This window comes from Uloborus diversus, chromosome 3 (assembly GCF_026930045.1).
Source record: "Uloborus diversus isolate 005 chromosome 3, Udiv.v.3.1, whole genome shotgun sequence".
Taxonomy (NCBI): Eukaryota; Metazoa; Arthropoda; class Arachnida; order Araneae; family Uloboridae; genus Uloborus; species Uloborus diversus.
The window spans coordinates 18833802-18854601 of NC_072733.1; the positions used below are offsets into that span (position 1 = coordinate 18833802).

A 20800-nucleotide genomic window follows, 5' to 3' on the forward strand; every position below is an offset into this window, starting at 1 on the left:
ACAGCGTGTAGACATCTCTTTGCACTTGTATGATATAAGTTCCTGCAATTTCTCCATTGTTATTTCGGGGTGTGCATGCCAAAGAGGTTCACTTCACCGATTTTTTTCCCATCCCCACTGACATGGATTCAAGAACTGAAAATTTTGCATTTTGTCCATAGTAAACACTGCAATATCGCTGTCTTAAGGTGCTAAATCTACCCTATGAACGCTTTTTAATCTTATTAATATGTACGGCTTCACAATCTGATCGCAATATTGTTGGACAGTTCGAGTAGACTGAGGAACAAGCATGTGATTCAGTGCAGTCCCATCAATGAACAATTTGGTTCCGGAATAGCCGTCAAAACCAATTCAGTAGCTTGGATGATATAAGAAACTGCGTCGGACTTTTTTCTTGGTTTCCTAAATTTTCTAAGGTAGGATATAGAATGTGGACACGAGCTGTTTTCATAGGAGAAAATTCTTTTACATCCATTTGAATTGCTTGGCAGGCAACATTTAGCTTAGCAAAAGGAGTGCTGCCACTCCTCAAATCAACAATGTTTCGCTTGTCTTTGGACTGAACAGAAATATTTTTCTGCTTATCAAGAGAAGATTGTTTCTTTTAATAACATCATGTATGGATAATTTTCCTAACACTAAGCGATCTTCTACAAATGTATTGAATTGACTTGCGCTGACATCACAGAAATGGCACTTTCTTCCGAGCGAATAATTTTGTCGCTATTTACTGTAGTCAAATTGTCATCTTCGAAAGGACTCCCGTGTTCTTCCAATGTTTCAACTAGGCTGGAAACATGAGTTTCATACCGAATACAAAAGCTTCTAGTATCTTCATGTATCTAGTATCTAGCTTTTCAGTAGTGACGTCAGACTTCAGGCTCTGATTTTCTTCAAACTCCCCAATTATGCGCACAACTTCCGGTCCAGCAACCATCCATTGTATTAATGACTCCTCATGACATTAGTGATAGATTAGTTGGTGATTTTTAAATTAATTTGTTTTTTGCTCATGAAAATGGTCGTGTGCCATCCTGGAAAATTTCCTTTCAGTTTTGGAACCAGATATATTTCCCCTATGAAACTCCTGGAAAATAGCTGGATGCATCTCTGGTAACTGCTTCAAATTGAACAGAAATACTGAAGGCCATCGGACATAATTTGTATAATCAAGAGCAAACATCCATGGACATATGTTCACAAGAGTGATAGTAAAACCTGAGAAATTTCCTTGACGAATAGTGCGCACCAGATTTAAAAGTATATATTCTAGCTCTATGGTGATCGTCTAGTACTTAAACTGAGGCGATTCTTCTGATCTTCGCTTAACCCAGTCTGTAAATGTTTCATCTATATCTTTTCGATTTGATACGCTTTCTCTAACAGAACTTGGCGTGAGCGTATCGACTTCTCTTCACATGCGAAACTTTTATTGGTGTTCCTTCTGCTCTTTCCGATGTTGTTGCATGAGCTTCTACTAGGAGTTCAGTTCATCCACTTTCTTCAAGTCATGTACCTATTGCAGATGAAACAGCCATTTCTATGTGGAGACCACCTAACATGACCAACATTTTATCTTCGCCATACTCATTCGGCATAGCCCACTGAACAGATTTTAGCAAAGCGTAGATGGGACTTAGATCACAAACACTCAATTCATTAAATATTTTACTTTTTCAAAAGCATATTAAAGAAATGATTGCAAGCTATGTTAATATTTTGAAGTCACACGTAGCAAATGAATAAGAAATATTTATTCTAAAAAATATTGCGAGTTTTTAATACGTTTTACTTATTGAAAAGGACGTAAAGGAATGAATACAAGCTACGTATACGATAATTTTAATGCTAGATGGAACGAACAATCGAAGTTATCGATTTCAAACCATAATAGAATTATATGACTCACCTTTATTTGATATTATTTGCTACAGCATTAACCAGTCAAATATTCAGTTATTGAAAATTATATCTGAATAATAAATATATCACTATGGAATTAATTATTGCTGAGAATAGCAGAACTGGAAAGAAACGAGTTAGGCCACTGCCTTCTTGACGAAGGACTTTCTTCTTGACGAAGAAGGCAGTGGTTAGGCGGACTGCAATCCAAAATTACAGCTTGGTTGGTGGGAAAAAATCGAGTATAGTGCATTCATGAGGAGAAGACACTTCGGAACGCCTTCTCGAAGGCAGAGCTAATTTTAGCGCGGGGGTGATCGCTACCGCTTGCAATTGAGACAACCCTAACTTTGGCGGGCATTTAAATTTGCGAAAATGTCTTTGTGTTCTTTTCTTTCGTTTCTAGCTTCGCGTAATTGTCGTCTACGGGGAATTTTTACCTTTTAAACTGAAAATTTCAGAAGTATGAATATTGTATTTACAAAAACAAAAGTGAGGTATTTTATTTTCCGAATGAAACATTTCTATTAAGGATAGGCTTTCTGAACTTTAAACGATATCCTTTTAAACACTAACGTCCTATATTCGAAATTGCAAGTGCGCTGATACAAAAAAAAGGGGGGGGGGCAGGAAAATTTCATTGCCACATAGATTGTGGCATTGAAATGTTATGGGTTGCGTTCTTTTTGAAGACTTAGTATCTCTATTTCCCTCTCTCTTTTCTTGAAGGGGAAGGGGGCGGAAGGTGACTCAGCAGCTCTTAGGGGCTGGGACTTTGATGCATCTGTATGGATTGTACAAAATTTCAGATCATATTTAGTGGATATACAGTCAGTAGATCTACAGTAGCAGTTTTTTTTTTAAAATGCTGAAAACATTATTCCCCCCCCCCCCGAACAAAAGTCCCCCCCCCCACCAAAAAAAAAAAAAACCCCTGGTTGAACCAAAGGCGGGGACTGGCCAATTCTTCCAGAAAGGATTTACATGTGAGAAATAAAAGTAAATTAGAAAAGAATAAAAAAATCAATCTGAAATATATTAATGCAATTGACTATTAAAATCAAGATTATTTCTCTAAGTATTGCATGAATGTTAATGTTTAAAAATATGTAATAATTTTCAATGCGTTATGAAACGTGACTTTGGTTGGAATACTGTTTTAAAGTTATTGGTTCATCGGTAGTGCCTTCTTAAGAGATGACGACCACCCCCAGGGCGAGTATTTGCCAGCGCGGGGGAGTAGGGTAAACCAACTTCTTTTCTGGGGGAGGGGGGGGGCAGAAACGAAGTTAGTTATAGCACTTCAATACACAGTAGCTTAACGTTCACACGGATTGTCCATAAAGGATGTTACAATTCACCTTACCCTCTCTCCTTGTCACATCTCACACAATGTTCGAAAAACATATTGCTATAACAAACGCTTTTATTTGGACCAAAATGTGTAAAGTCACATTTCTTGTAATCCCCTCCTCTCCCCTTGAGACTAACTGTCAGAAGCTCATGAATCCCGAACCCTCCCCCCCTACCCATTTCAAGCGTGACATCATTTGAGAACGGCTCCTTAGTTTTGCTCTTAGTCACCAAAATCGCACTAACAATTGTATTAAGGAAAAAGACCGGCTTCCCCCTCCCCCCTGGATAGCGCTAGTCACAATTTTTTTATGATCATGTATGTTTTTAACAAAGAATCATAACGCACCCCGGCAAGGAAAGTGACACAATTCAAAATTTGGGAAAACCGTACCGGCTATTGATTTAAAATCTAAATTTAATGCACTTTCTTGACACAAAAATCGCAAAGTTAGCTCACCTAAATGGTGCGGGTGGGGGGGGGGGGGCAATGTGCGATATGTTGAACAACTGAATAAGTTGACTATAGCAATGTTTCTTGCTAAAAATTACGCCTTTTATATTCAGAGTCAAGGACGGATACAGAGACTATTCAAGGAGGGGCGATTGATTTCATACCCTTACCCTTTTATAAATTCGCAAACCTCCGCACCCCCCCTTCCAAACACAATGAAAGATCGTCTCATTTCAGTTATTTTGGGAGGGGGGGGGACTTCCTTTTGTACAAAATTGCACAGGAGTTTACCAAACCCCATCCCTTACCAAGGTGTCACATAATAGTTTCTCTTTTTGAAGGGGGAGGGGACTTCAATTTTCGAAACTTTCCTGAGAAGAGCCCTTGAACCATAACCCTATTTAATACCACTAAAACCGTCTAAAATCGAGTTTTTGGAACTTTGAAATACTTCCTATATAAAGTTCGGATCCCTTCACTAAAGTGTTGAGACATGTGGTACAATTTCATTTTCCAGACAGCAAGAGCTTCGTAAAACTATTGAAGATAGGCTAAAATAATTTTCAACTTCAGTATCAAAAATATGCCGTGGAAGAGTTCTGTATCTCGACTCAAGGAAGGGGCGAACGCCCCTCCCTTGTATCCGTCCTTGTTCGGTCTGTATTAGAATACCGGCAACAAACTTTTGCCTATTTTATGATCCCAGTACGTAACGCTATTCCGTAAAAGTACTGGAAGAACTGAACTACTTTTAGAGTAATCGAAAAAAACTTGAAAAAATGAAGCATATACATTTTTTCGTATTTACAAAAATAAATAGGTCAAAAAAGTAACATAAAACGTTGTTTCAAGCACTTATTCAATTATTCTGTAGATAACCATACTGGTATGTGAAAAGCTTTCAGTTTTGTTTTGTTCCTTTTTTCATTTCTGAAGAATAAAAGCCATATTGAAAAAAAAATAGTACTAAAGTATTGAAATGTGTCACACAGAGTGCAACTTACCTACTGTGGCTTCCAAAATTGTTCGCACGCTTTAAATGTGTGTGGTTAAAAATGAAGTGCCTAGGAATTAAAATAGTAGTTCAATACTTTTTCATACTGTCTCTACACGATTACATCAACCCAACATTTTTTTACAAAATATTGAATGTTTGAAATGGGCCAAAAATGAGATGACAGAGAAATATTTTCAGAAAAATTCGAAATTATAGTTGTCTGTCGTTTTCTTTCTTTTTTATTTTTTCAATGCAGTGCTAGTTAAAAAAACATTTGGTATCAATTTTTGCTTGTTTACTTCACAAATTCTACGTATTATTTTCAAAATGGCTCGAATTTGCAAAGTAACAACAAACGCAATTCGAAAATGTATTAATTCATCATTATATTCGAAGTAAAACAGTTCGAAATATTGCAAAAGTGGTTCATTTATCCCATACTACTGTGTAATACTTAAAAAAACGCTTTAAAGAAGAAAATTGAATCGTAAATAAGGTGAGAAATGGTTGACCAGCAAAGTTAACAAAATGCGATCTGAGATTTATAATACTAGAAAATGCGTGAAAAACCCACGTTTGAGTTCTGTGAAAGTTTCAGCATAATAGAATGAAACATTTTCGTTCCAATTTCCCCTGTAACTGTTCACCGTGTTTTCAGAAAATGTTTAGTTAGTGTGAAAAACAGAAAGTTTAGGATTTCCTTTGCAAAATCAATGATAAAAACCCGAAACGTATAGAAATGCACTGCAAATCTTAAAATACTTTTAAGTCGAACAATTGTCTTTGTAGCACACCTTTTTTTCGGGAAAGAAGGTGGGAGGTAATTTCTTAGAAAATTATAGAACACTCGTCTTCCTCCAGTGCGATAACGATGGTCAACTGGCAACCTTTCTCAGTGTTGGTCTGAAGCCTCATCTCCAAAAGAGGCATATAGAATCTTCCGATACCACGTGTTGGGGGCGTGGCCAAGTCTCAACTGCTGAAAAACGGACAATAGTCGTTCTGATTCCTGCTACTAGACGGCAGACGTTCGCTCTTGCAAGAAAAGTAAATTATTATGTGACAATACATATGTGTATTCAATCCAGTCAGGAATTTTTAATTAAAAGTTTCAGTGCGGGAGAGTTAGATGCGGCGGAACAGTTGGAAAAGTTCAATAAGAATGCCCCCGCCCTCCCGTCCCATGTAGTTACGTTATTGCAGTGAAAATTTTAAAACTATTTACTAGGGGGGGGGGGGGGCAAATGCATATTTTTATAGTTTATATTAGAGCTTTTATTTAGTGTACCTCTTTTTACGGAAGAATGATTTCTAATGACGTTTTGAACAGTTATACGAAACTTTTCACCTTTTCACGATGACCATTTTGATGACGGAAATTTTAATAAATCTAAAAATTCTTGTCTTAGGAGGAAAAATCAATCCCTGTTAAATAGCTCTTTTAAAGCTCTTTCAGATGATATACATTAATATTACAATATAAAGATCTGTAATGTAGTTCTAAGCAGTTAAACGTACGTACTTACCTTTCCAGGCGGCCATTTTGATGACGTTAATTGTAATAACTCTTAAACTATTTGTGATAGAAAAAAAAGTTAATCAGTGTGTTAAATAGCTCTTTTAAAGCGCTTTTAAATGATATATTTTAATATCACAGTATTAAGATCCATAATAGAGTTCTAAGCAGTTAAACGAACGTACTTTTCTTAATAAGGCGGCCATTTTGATGACGTCATCACAGGGGTTCATGACCTCTGATCAAATGCCTCCCGGCGGATTTTTGTTGTTAGATATGTACATAAACACTGTGCAAAATTTCAGACTGGTATCCGGAAGTGAAATGTTTTGGGTATTTTTGTCACAAACTCCACGGACTAATAAGAAATAAATGATGTTACAGAATAAATTAATAGTTGTCTTATGAGGCTATGTGAGTTGAACTTTGATGTAGCAACTTTTATGGATTGTTTTTATGATTTTGAAAATTTCGAAAAAATATGCGATTTTAAAGTTAGGAAATAACTTTGGTTACCTACGCTAACTGAGCAGTATTAGTTTCAATTTGTTTCACAATTCATCTCGGCTATGTATCTGCGTCTTATTTGGACAAATTCATTTCCACTCAACTAATTCAGTTGAACTTATTTATTCGTAAATTTGAGAAATTACAAATACGCTCCAAACTTCGGACATTGTTCCAAGTTAGGATAGTAAGGCATAAAAAATATCTATAAGGAATATTGAGGAAATAAAGTGCATAATTGTATTAACAAAATCGTATAGACACAAAATTTTATAAATTAAGGGCTTTTGAGCAAAAGACTTTTCGTCAAAATATTACACACATTAGTTTAACTAATGAAAATGAGTTTCAAAGTATAGATGAGGCTAATTTATTCGTAGTGAATTTCAGATATTATGAAGGAATGAAAATGAATGGGAAAAGATGTGTAATAAGGAACATGGAGAGCTAAATTAAGCTGTGTTAATAATTATTTGGGTTCACGAATTGCTTTTATGCTTCCAAATATAGAGGGAAAAGCAGAAATATGACATTCAAAAGAATTTAGAATTCAATACATTCAATGTTTTCAGGGGCAAGTGAACATTCGAAAATCATTGAAAGTTTACTAGATTAGATTATTTCTATCTAATGATATTTTTTTCTTTATTGAGTCGTAAAATAAACTTCTTCAAAATGATAGTTGGTGTCTCAAACTGTTATCTATTGCTGAATGCATGAAACAAAGATCAAAATAATAAGTATCTCAAGTTAGGGAGGAGTCCCTTAAGTTGGGACAATGAACATTATTATTTTTTTTTAATGGGACATATCTACACATCTCTAACTTGTCTTGAGGTGAAATACTAAAGCACATCCTAAAAAAAGAATACTTCGTTCGAATGGAAAACATATGATTAATATGCTACTAAAGGTAAAAGTTCAAAACTGTCCCAAGTATGAACACTTGACTGTACCACGTTTTTTCCTTTCTTGGATGAGGAAAGAGTACAGGGTAATGTATTTTTTAATAACTTTTTTTAATTACAAAAAATGTTTCTCATTTTCTCAAAACATAATATTAAACGAGCTGATGTGTGCATCACATGACTTCCTTTTACTCCAATTTAATGTCATTTTCTCATTATTGGCAGTTTTAATATGATTAAATAGTTTACTCTCTAAATATCACCAACAGTGGCTAAATTGAAACCAGATTAAAAAAATAAATCTCCAAATGTGTCGCCAAGTTGGGACAAAACTTGGCGACCAAAAGACTGGCGATATATCGCCGTGTCCGCCAAATTATAACACCACGTGAGTTTACATCGAAATTAACAATGATTCCCCCCCCCCCCCAAAAAAAAGGCAAAAGACACCCTTTGGAGCATGCGAATGCTACTAAAAAGGAAGGTGCACAACTAGACCCCACTAGGAGTCTACGTACCAAATTTCAACTTTCTAGGATATTGCGTTCTTGAGTTATGCGACATACATACACACATACGCACATACGTATATACAGACGTCACGAGAAAACTCGTTGTAATTAACTCGGGGTCGTCAAAATGGATATTTCGGGTGTTCCTAGGCACATATCCACGTGTGGTCGGGTTGAAAAAAAAAACTCAATATTCATTTGGGGCTGAGCAAAATGGAAATTAAGGTTGATTTTTGGGTGAATTTTTTTTCGCGAATACAATATTTCCTTTTTTACTTCCTTTTACAAAAAAGGAAGTATTGTATTCGCGAAAAAATTTTCACTCAAAAATCGGCCTTAATTTCCACACTGTAAAAAAAATCCGTAAAATTTACAGAAAAAAACTGTCAGCCAGGACGCCAGTTTTCTTCCGTTTATTTTACAGAAATCTTCCGTATTTTTATTATTTATTCAAGCTGATTTATTATTTTATGAAGATTAAAAAATGAAACTATACTTTCATAAATCCATTTCAATATTTACTATACTACTACGAAATACATGTATACAAAGGTAAATTTCCGAATATGCCTCTGTAACAGATGACAAAAAAACATAATAATAAAATATTGATTAGGATGCAATGAAATGGAAGTTGCAAACGATTTAAGACTTACTCGCTTTAAATAAATATAAGATCAAAAACTCGAGCACGAGAACCAAAATCCAAACACGAGGGCGAAATTTCGAAGATTCGAAGAAAAACAAAGTATAACCGGTTACTGATTCAAAAAAACAGAGAAATCCTGTATTTTATTACGAACAGTTTTTTTTTCTGTAAAAAATACGGATAACTTCTTCAAAATTTACAGTTTTTTTTTACAGTGCATTTTGCTCGCCCCCGAATGAATATTGATTTTTTTTTTCAATCCTACCACACGTGGATACATGCCTAAGAACGTATAGACGCCTGAAGAATCCATTTTGACCATCCCCGAGTTAATTACAACGAGTTTTCTCGTGACGTCCGTATGTACGTATGTATGTGCGTATGTGTGTATGTATCTCGCATAACTCCAGAACGGTATGTCCTAGAAAGTTGAAATTTGGTACATAGACTCCAAGTGGGGTCTAGTTGTGCACCTTCTCTTTTGGTTGCATTCGGATGTTCCAAAGGGGGTCTTTTACACCTTTTTGGGGTAAAATCATTGTTAATTTCAATGTAAACTCAAGCGATGCTATAATGTGGCAGATGCTCGTCCATACATCGCCAAGCTTTTAGTCGCCAAGTTTTGTCGCCAACTTGGCGACAAATTTGGCGTTTTTTTTTTTTTTAAATCTGGTTTTAATTTGGCCATATTTAGAAAGTAAACCATTGAATCACATTAAAACTGCCAATATTGGAAAAATTTAACTGTATAAAACGTTTTCCTTGCTTCGGTTCGCAACTGACTTGGAATGAAAGTATTTAAAGTGTTTTTTTGCTCTCTCCGAGGCACTATTATCTTTAAATTGGAGTAAAAGGAAGTCATGTGATGCACACAACAGCTCGTTGTAAAAGGAAGTAAAAATAAATAAATAATGCAAACTTATTCATTCAAATAACATTTTAACTCAAACATACATCATTTAATGAAATAAAAATAAAACAAATTTGCGTTCAATTAAAAGATGTACATAAAGATAAATCATTTTCTTTATCAATGCTATTTTCTCTAGAGGTCTGTGGATGGTGCATTGCTGTTTCATTGCTGCTCGGGGGAGCAGCTTCAGACAATTTTGTTACAAATTCTGTAAATAGTAATTATTTTTTATGATTAATTTGTTGTAATCTGGCTAAATTTGGCCGTTTATTCCATTATTCTTCATCTAATAATTATTGTAGTAACTTAACCTGTAAATAGTTTCTTGTACTGAATATACAACCCCCTTACATTCGAATGAAGTATATGATCTCTCCATTTCTGCACGCTAAGATTTGTGAATTTAATAAAAAGAAAACATCGATAAGCATTTCGAATTTTGTAGATACTTCTCTAGGATTTATAAATAGCCACAGCCGACGGCGGAATAAGTTACTCTCATTTTAGTTCTTGCTTTGGAAAGTATGTTTTAGCCTTGCGCTGTCTTTTTGCGTATTTTGATGTAAATACGTGGTTGACCGTTGAGTATACGGTGTTAATCGATATTTGCCTAATTGCTATGGTTAATTTAGCAGTTGTTAATGATATTTCTTGTACATAGTTGTAAATAAATCTCCAGTGCTTTTCTCAAGAACTGTGTCGTCATTCAAAGAAAAAGTGAAGTTGTACCGAACGCGCAACAATATTAAATAAAGTATGAACGTTACATTACAAACTTTTCTTTTCATTACATTTTTAAAAGTTGAATACACAAAAAGACTAACCCAACTTTTCTTTCAATTACATTTTTTTAGGTTGAATGAACACCCCCCCCCCCCCCCCCCCAAGTAATCGAAAATCACACCATCGAAAATTCAATACTTGCTGTTCCATTATGACATCTATTCAGAGTGTTCACATTCAATTCTGCACACGTTTATTTGCCTACCCCAACAATTTATAACCCGAGTGCTGTTTCCACGATTGAATCATCATTTGTTCCGATTTCATTTTAAAGTAAATAAATGAAAGTTACGATTGTGGAAAATACGAGTGATTGCACTAACATGTAGCATCCTTTCAGAGACCGTACTCGAGAAAAACTAGCAGAAGACCTTTTCGACGCTCGAACGCGTTAAAAGCATCCTCTCTGTACATCAACAGACCAACTGAAGTGGCAAGCTTGTGCAATGTGGGTCGGGGGAGCTCTCCCCGCTCCCTATGATAAAGGATAAAGAAGGGCTCTTAGGCTCTATATCGTGACGTCACGACAGCAGCTGGGTTACTCTCTACCTGTGAGTCATTACATCGATCGAATCCAAAGCAAAATTTTACCTGGAAGTTACAGGATCGCAATGAACGTTAAGCAACGGAACGGTAAGTCTTGCTTGTGTTTTGCCAAGAAGTTGCCCCTGTCATTCGAACTTGGTTGTGTTTTGTGTGTGTTTGAGAAGGGAAGTTGTGTTTTTTAAAATGCCAATCATATCTCCCCCCGCTTCTTGTTGCGTATTGATTGTAATGGGGTTAAATAACGCAAACGCTGCGATGTGAGAATTATGGGGTGTCATTAGTGAGACTTCATTGATTTTGGTCTTATTGTGGATTTCATCAAAGTAAGTAGTCACTTATTATATTCAAACACCTTATCAGCTTTATGTCATGTGTTGTTTTCTTTTTTATTTTTGGAGTTGACTCATTTTACAGCTCTAAGTTCTTTGTTTGTTGAAACTTAGTTAAAATATAGCAACAAGAATGTCCAAGTTGTTGTCTCTTGCAATATGTAAACGATCTTAAATCAAACTTGATATTAATTCAAAACTCATTGATTGTGAATCAACGCTTACCGATTTTGGCCTTAATGTGATTGTGTGTAACAATAATTACAATAATCATTGATGTCGGCCTTAATAAGTAAATATAGTTGCTAGATTTTTTAGTCATTTTAAACTTTATGTAGTATCGGAGCTACATTAATACTTTCATATTAATATATACTATTGTGGGGTTAAATAATATTTTTTGATTTTATGTTTACTGTGAATTTCATCAAAATAAATAATCTATGTGCTTCTTAAACTTATAAATCTAGGCTTCTTACCTCCAGAGTTTTTAATGCTTTAAACGTATCAGTAATCTTTCAAATCGCTTTCAAAAAGAAAAGGAGGGGGAGGGCTTTTTGTTTATTACGTCACATAATAAATTATCACAACCGTTACCTAAACACATAATGCCATTTCTCATTAACAGATGGCAGTAATGGCATCACATTTTATTTCCCACGATACAAGGGAGACCCCTTGTTGATTTTCAGCCATAAAGAAGTTGTTAGATTATTGTTGAAAAACAAGAAGATAGATTTTGTTTTAAAAACCCCAGTTGGGAATTCTCACTTCCGCGAACTTGAGTTTCAGGGATGTAAATTAATGTAAAAAAAAGTGCACATATTTTTATATGCCTAACATGTGCAGATTATAGCAACGAAGAAAAAATTTCTTTCCTTGAAAAATGTATCATTTAGGCCACTATTAATGGAAAATTCCTCACTTCCGTGAATCCCACGTCCCAGACAGACCTTATCAATGTCCTTATTTCTGAGGTGAGAATGAATGATGGAGAAGGAAAACATCAATTTTAGACAGTCTACCAAAATTATAAATTACCAGTATATTCTTAAATTTACTAATTGGGAAATATATTAATACTATACTATTTTTAACACAAATTTTAATTAAAAGGATAATTAAAATTTAAGCCCCACTTTAATTACGAGAGCTTAATCCTAGATTCACACTAATAATTAAAATAGCTCATTGTTTGCACAATTAACAAAATTACCTCTTTGATATTAAATTGGCCTCTATTTTCAAACACTAAAAGTTTGTTTTTATTTTTTTCCCCCGTAAACAAGATGTTTCTTTCTTTATTTATTTTTATTTATGAGTAAACTAATTGGAATTGAGTTGGGCTATTGTTTATGGTTTCTTCTAGTAGGTAACACCATCATGCAGAAATGAAAAAATAAAATAAAAAATGGACAAAAGGTTTTGAAATTGAAAAATATTATCGTTTAAAAGTTACACATTCTGGAGAATGACCCTAGAACGCCCAGAAATAATGTTTATGGAAAAAAAAAATCAACAATAAGATAGAAAAAGAATTAATCAAGATGTGAAAATATTTATCGTCTACAAAAAGAAAAAGATCATTAAAGAAAACGAAGGAAAAAAATCCATGATATTCAAAAATAGTTTATCGTTTGCAAAAGAAAAAAAAAAGTAAAGAAATAAAAATAAAAGAAAATTCATAAGTAAGTAAATAAACAAATTAAACAATAGATCACTATCTGCCTTGCAAAAAATACGAACATGAAAATATCTCACAGAAACTTCAAGTTGGTTTTTGAATAAAAATTTAATGTGTTCATTCACTGGTAAAATTTGTTTTCATTTGCTGGTTCAAGATGTTCATTCGCTGGGTTGTTGTCCACTTTTCCTTTAAACACCCATAAAATCCGGAAGCGGTAAGGTTTAATATGCCGAAATTTTCTTTCACATATTTACATAGATCAATTAAAATATTTTTTAACTCTCTCTCTTGATTACGAACTGAATGTTCCAAAATTAAAAAAATACTAAGATTTTTTTAAAAATGAAATTGTGCTTGAGTGTTCATTCACTTTTCAGTATACTCTACACTTTAATTAATTATTATTATTGTTACTATTTTTATTTTTATTTTTAACATCGCAAATGAAACTAACCTGCATTCATACCGTCATCCTTCTATTTTTGTTCATAATTACTTTGTTATTAAAGCTTGAATGCTACTAATGTCATAAATTATCCGAATAGTTCTGAATTTGATAACAAATTAGTCAAATTTTGGAAAATAGTTGCAGCTTTGCATCTTTTCTGGACTATATCGACACATATATCCCATTCATTTACACAAAATTTACTAAATCCAATTTCAAAAATTTTGGCATACATGTTACTAACGTCGTCATTGAAGAGTTTTATGTACTAAAAAGTCCATAATATACTGCAGCGGTTCCCAACCTCTTTTCTCTTGCGAACCCCTTTCAAAATTCCAAGGAAGTTGGCGAACCCCTTGGGCAATGCGTAATAAGTAACACACACACACACACACACAAGTAAGCAAAAAAAAATCTCACTCGCAATAACTTTTGGAAGTATTTTTTAGTTTAATGTTGTTCTATAGTTCATAACAGTTATGAAAACATAACTGCAAAATAAAAAAGTACAAACATTGCTACAAACTAAAATAATAGCTAGAAAATGAATACAAAACAAATTCAACAAAACTCGATCCCAGTTTTTTTTTTTTTTTTTTTTTTTTTTTGAGCTTTCATCAACTTGGAAAAAAACTTATTGGAACCGTTGTGAAACAAAGAAGCTCAAAGTTTGGCTCAAATATCTGACAGTATCAGTCTTGCATTAAATTCAGCATTTAATTTGGTTCTATATTTTGCTCCGTATACGTTGAAAATCCTTTTTCAGATAGAAACGTTGCTCAAAAAAAAAAAAAAAAAAAATCAAAATGTCTTTTTCTGACACAACAGCTTACATTTATTGGTAACAGTAATCAGAGGTCAATTAAAGAATGATCTTTAAACATACCTTTTATAAAACTCTCAGATTAACTAAATGATCTTTTTCATGCCAGTAAAATTCGAAATGTTTCTAAATTTAAATCTTCTTGACAAGGACTAGTAGGTCATTCCATGTCAAGTGATCCAAAGTTTTTTCCCTCACCTTTCTGTATTTCTTTGAAATTTGGCTTATCAATTGTACCCCTTGAGGTAATCAAAAGTCCAAATTTTTAGATTTTTATCTCTATTATTTTTTTATTTATGACACTTTGATTTTTCGAAAAACCCTCTTTTTTTCATGGATGCTTGAACATAAAATGGACAATAACTCAGCACCAAATATAGATAGAAAGATTTGGTAAAAAGTATTTTAAAGTACATTAATTGCTGTTTAATGGGATATGCCACATAACTAATTTCAGAAAAATTTTAATTTTTAAAAAATGAAATTTAAAATTTAAATTTCTCAGAAAAGGTATAATGAATTTTTTTAAAAAAATTCTCAAATATTTGTGTGTATTTTATCTTTATTTGTGCAAAGTTTCAAGTTGGGACCTCAATGGGACCATATTTTTATGAATTTTTAAATAAAATTTGACTAATGAAATAATGACACTTTTCCGATTTTAACTAGTTAAATATGGGGTTCTCTTACTGGGGATCGTCTAGTAAGTAGTAATTGATCATGTCTATGCTTTGAATGAGCTGACATGAATTTGCAGATTAGTACCCCCCTCCTCCGCCCCACAACCACTTTATATATATATACAGTCGGACTTCCATATATCGAACTTCCACATATCAAAATTTTCTATATATCGAAATCCCAGCAAATTTCTATGTTCATTACATAGAAAAATTGTTTCTATATATCGAAAAAGTCTCTATATATCGAAATTTTTTGCGAGACATTCGTAGGTTTTTTTCCACTTTAGACTGTATGTCTCATGAAAAATGAAGGTTAGCGGAGAAAATTATGATCACTAAAGGTTGCTACGAAATTCATAAGGAGTAGGGGGTTCAAGGGTGTGTAGGTAGGGTCGTTGTTCGGTTCTGGAGTTCTTACATTCCCTCAAGTTTATTTCAAATCTTAGTTGCAACCAGTAACACTAAAGTCAGTGTCAAGTTATCCCTTTTGTCAGTTGATTATCATTCCTAGTATTTTTAGCTTCAGTATAAATCATTCAAGTTAAGTAGATTGATTTTTTACTTTTCTCTTGATTACATTGTTAACACGAAAATCCCCTAATGTGGCGGTTCAAGTTGAACTTCCGAAGAATGTAGGTGTATGAAGGAGCAAAAAAGTAATTTCTGTTAAATTTTTAATTATTAACTTTCATTTAATCCGATGCTCGTTTAAATTAGAAGTTGGGTTTCATGCACGAAAATTAGTTTTAATTTTAATGTTTTAAGATATTTTTATGATAAAATAAGAGGGTTTTTTATATATCGAAATTTCTATATATCGAATTTTTTTCCGGCAATTTACTACTTCGATATATGGAGGTCCGACTGTATATATATATATATATATATATATATATATATATATATATATATATATATATATATATATATATATATATATATATATATATATATATATATTAATTTGTTTATTCAAAACTGTATTTAAAAAAAAAAGCTGGCACGTAAGAGTTATAATCATAATAAACTGGGACGCACGCTGCTAAACATTAGTAGTGACTAAGGCTTATAAATGGGGGGGGGGGCAGGATCATAAAAGCTTAAAGTCAGAAAAGCTTTAACAAACAAATAGAACCACTCATTTGCAGCTTTTTTTTTCTTTCGGAAAGTGGAACGGTACGGGGGAGGGGGGGGGGGCAATCTGGAACGAAGCTTAACAACATGGAAGGTTATGCTCAAACTAACGAAAATTTTTTTTGCTCTATAACTGCTTTTAATATATGTATAAATGGATCTCGCTGCTTTGCTCTCCTGTAGTACTGATATTAAAAAGAAAACTATCATTAAAGAAAAGAAAAAAAAGCTGCACTCCAAATATTGTAGAAAGACAGTTGGTTTTATGCAGACAGACATATGATCTGATACTTAGAATTATTTTTAGTTTAGTGTGGAAAGAATGGAACAACACGGGGGAAACACTCCTATTTTCCTTGATCTTGGGGCAAACTATTTCTTTCCTCCCTCCAAAGTTGAAAGCTGGTGCAGGGGTAGGGGATGAAATGAATCATAACTTTCCTTATCAGATAGTGAATTAATCAAGTACACTTTGTGAAGTTCGGATTGAAAAAGAAACACTTGGTCTGGAAAAAAAAGCAACAGGTGATGCGTGATACTAGAATAGTTTTAATCGTATGTGTGGGGAGGGGGGGTAATGTACTTCGTCTTGCTTTAAAGAACATTTACCAGCTTTTAATATGTTTTCTATCCATTTTGTTTTATGTTATTCATTTATTTATTTTTTACATTTTGAAAATAGTTTTGAAAAAAAAAAATAATAAATAAATAAAAGTGGTGGAGCGGGGGCGGGGGGCTTTTTTTGTTTTAAAAAAGAACATCTACCAACTTTTAATAAGTTTACTATTCATTTTGGTTTTTTATTGATTTATTTATATATGTATTTTTACATTTTGAAAAGTTTTGAAAAAAAAAAAGATTAAAAGTTGTGGTGACGGTGGGGGGGGGGGGGGGGGCTTACCAATCTACAAATTCATGTCAGCTCATTTCAAGCATAGTCATGATCAATTACTACTTACTATACCATCTCTAGTAAGAGAACCCCATATTTAGCTAGTTAAAATCGGAAAAATGTCATTATTTCATAAGTCAAATTTTATTTAAAAATTCATAAAAATATGATCCATTGAGATCCCAACTTGAAACTTTGCACAAATGAAGATAAAATACACACAAATTTTTGAGAATTTTAAAAAAAAAAAATTCATTATACCTTTTTTGAGAAAATAAAATTTTAAATTTAAATTTAATTTTTTAAAAATTAAAATTTTTCTAAAATTAGTCATGTTTTATATCCCATTAAACAGCAACTAATGTACTTTAAAATGCTTTTTACCAAATCTTTCTATCTATATTTTTTGCTGAGTTATCGTCCATTTTATGTTCAAGCATCCATGAAAAAAAGAGGGTTTTTCGAAAAATCAAAGTGTCATAAATAAAAAAATAATTGGGATAAAAATCTAAAAATTTTGACTTTTAATTACCTCGAAGGGTACAATCGATGAGCCAAATTTCAAAGAAATACAAAAGGGTGAGGGAAAAAATTTCCCAAATTTTGGATCACTTGACATGGAATAATATTTGCCAGTGGTTGACCAGCTGCCAGTAGTTGAACACTCGAGCACTAATATATACAAAACAAGAATAAATAAGTAGATATTTTTATATCTGATTGCTGGAACTAATTTATTGCATCCCATGAAGTGTTCTCTTATAATTTATAGTTGTAACTAAAGTTTTGAATGGAGGTTAGGATGGTACAACTACAAAGACATATAAAATTTTTCAAGAAAATCACTTTTCTTACAAGTGAGAATTGTCATGAGATAAAATGTTTAATCGTATTCCTCGACGTTAAATTTTATTCTTCAGGTTCATTTACTGGTATATGCTGATCGTTCATGTTTATACTAAGTAAATAGGGTTTGATGGATGGTCAACTATTGGTTGTCTAAAATGCAATTAATGCCAGTAGTTGACCAGAACGGTCAAGTTGGTCGGTGCATGTTGGTTTTTTTAAAGCTTTTTTCTCGAAACCAAAGTGATTACAAACATTTTTCAGCTTAAGATAAACTATAATGCTACTTTTGTTCAAAAAAAAAAAAAAAGCATTTTTGCAATTAATTGATTAGCCGCCTGTCCGCTCAACCAACAGAACCAAAATTTGTGTTACGGTTATCTGAACAGATGCTCTCCTAATTGCGAAAATTTTAAACAACGTAGTACTAACACAGATTTTGTTATAAAAAAAAAATTACTTTCGGAAATTTCGAATTGCAGCATCCCCATTTTTCTTGGGCAAATTGATCCGCGAATTGAAAAACCTCAAATTGCGTTGTGACGAGTGGAAAATTGTTTATCCTAGTGACAGTATAAAAGAAAAGCATTTTGCATAACTCACAGGGTAAGACAGTAGTAGAAGCACCAACCACTAAACACCATGTGCAAAGCTTAAATGGAAAGCTTTGTTTCATCAGTCGGTGCTTAAATTTTCGAAAAAACAATTTTCGTCACACGTCGATCGATCGAACGCCATTTCTGCCTTTTCAATACACTGATCAATTTGCGCAAGGAAAAAGTGGGTGTTGTCATTTGAAAATTTTTGACATTCTATCGCTGTAACCGCGACCATGAGATCACTGCATTGTTTAAAATCATCAATCTCAAATGCATTCCTTCAAATAACCGTTCTAAAATTTTGGATCGATAGGTTCAGCGAATAGGCCGCTAGGACTCCGTATATAGGAAAATTTACCTTTCGACACCCTATAAACTATTAAACATTTTTCAATTTAGTGCTACTTAACAGTAATGTTATAATATTTAGGCATTATTCTGGCAGCTATGCTGAATAGATTCGGGTCGCGGTAACGTTCGGGTCCTGCGGCGACTTCCATGGTGTTGATGTCGTATCTGCTTGGAGTGACTGCTATGGACTTGGCGAGAAATTAAAGAGACATCGCTAAGTTGGCATCATTTTTGGCAACTTATTTTGGGCACCAAATTTGACGAGAAATTGCTAAATGTCGCCAAATTTTTCGATTTTTTAAAATTTAATAGGTCATGGCTGGCAGAGTTTAAAAGTATGTGCGAGTGTTGATTTTTTTTAGCTATCGGTTTTAATTTATTCTGCAGATTATCCGAGAAATTCACTTATCCGCGGATGCCATGTCGCCCTATTCTGCAGATAATTCGAAGTTTACTGTACTTATACTGATCACTCATAATATCAATGCATTATTTTTAGTAAATTAAGCATTATACGAGCGGTCTAGGATGGTTAGATTCTCAGCCTGAGGTGCCTTCGGCGTCTCATATATCAATGATGTCATATGCGTTTGTAGTCTATAGACTTGGCAAGAAATTGAAGATATAATATAAAGTTTGACCCATTTTTTGGTGACTTAGTTTTGGCAACAAATGTCACGAAATTTTCACGACATTTTACCCTATTAGTTATCAATGTCGTGTAACCATCATCAAAGTCACGTGACATCTGTGATGACGTCATCTACCCAACAACCAATCAGGGGCGACCTTTAAGAGAACATAAGTACATACGGGCATACATCAGGTCGATTTTAATATTGTAGTTTTCAGATTTTACATTGTTTAAAAAGTGGTTAACTACTGGCACCCGCTGGTCAACTGCTGGCGAAATCTCCGTTTTTAACTTCTGTTCGAAATACTAACTTGAAAAATAGTAAGTAAAACAGAAAAATGATTAGTGACCGTTGATCCTGATAGTTTTATAGAAACATAGAAAATTTTTCAATTTTTTTTTTCCGGTTTTTTTCCTATGAAATTAAATAGAACTTGTAGAAATTTCCACTAAATGATCAACTACTGGCAAATCACCTTACGAGTCTACTTGTTTAATAGAGATATTTTGCGTTCATTAATCCTTTGAGTGCTGAAGAATTTTCTTGTCTTTATACCAAACATGCAGAATAAAATTCGTAGTTATTCTTATTTATCTTATTAATATTTTTAAAAAAACAATAAAAAACGCCTACAATTAAGTCTAATGATTTGCATAAACGGGGATTTTTTTTTTTTTTTTTTTTTTGCTAAAAAATGTTTACTTATTGCAAGAGAATTTTTGTGCACAAATTTCATAAATTCATTTTTTACGTACAGAGAAAATTCAAGTAGCAAAGTCTAACTTCAATGATTAATTACTGCGTACCTCACACTGTGACACATTTTCACCAGGATTTCTTTTCAAAAAGTAATTTTTTTTTTCACACTTCCTAAGGTATTTTTGGGTTGCGAACTAATTCTTTTCTTTTTGCCAATAAAGCTCGAAGTTATTGTAATTAAGGTAATGTGAAAGTTTCGGCAACAAACAGTATAGCGAAATCGCACTTTTGCGGATTTTCGGGGCACCACAAGAGCGATAGCTCTTCATTACACACAAATGGTGAAAAAACTAAATGTTAAAAATTAACGATAATGTTTCAGACGTTCGCCCCCATATGCTCCATAAAATATTTACATCAAATTTAATCGAGTTCTCTTATCAAAAGCTACGGAATGAAAACGGTAAAAACCAGCTCCTCGCAACGTCACTTAATTCTTGAAATTTACAAAATATGTCAGCAAGTATGCTAACATTTGCGTCCAAAGAGAATGTGGAAGAGACAAATGGACACATGATGAACAAAAACCCTTGAACTTGAGATTTCATCTCAAACAAAAATATTAAAAATC

General features: G+C 33.4%; 1 protein-coding gene across 1 annotated transcript in view; it reads left to right on the plus strand.

The window, feature by feature from the left end:
- The first annotated feature begins 11130 nt into the window (after positions 1-11130).
- The window catches only part of LOC129218250 (thrombospondin type-1 domain-containing protein 1-like), a 37613-nt gene continuing 27943 nt past the window's right edge, over positions 11131-20800 (plus strand). The window contains exon 1 of the mRNA XM_054852473.1: positions 11131-11366. The gene's annotated coding sequence lies outside the window, so the exon portion shown is untranslated. The remainder of the gene's footprint in view (positions 11367-20800) is intronic.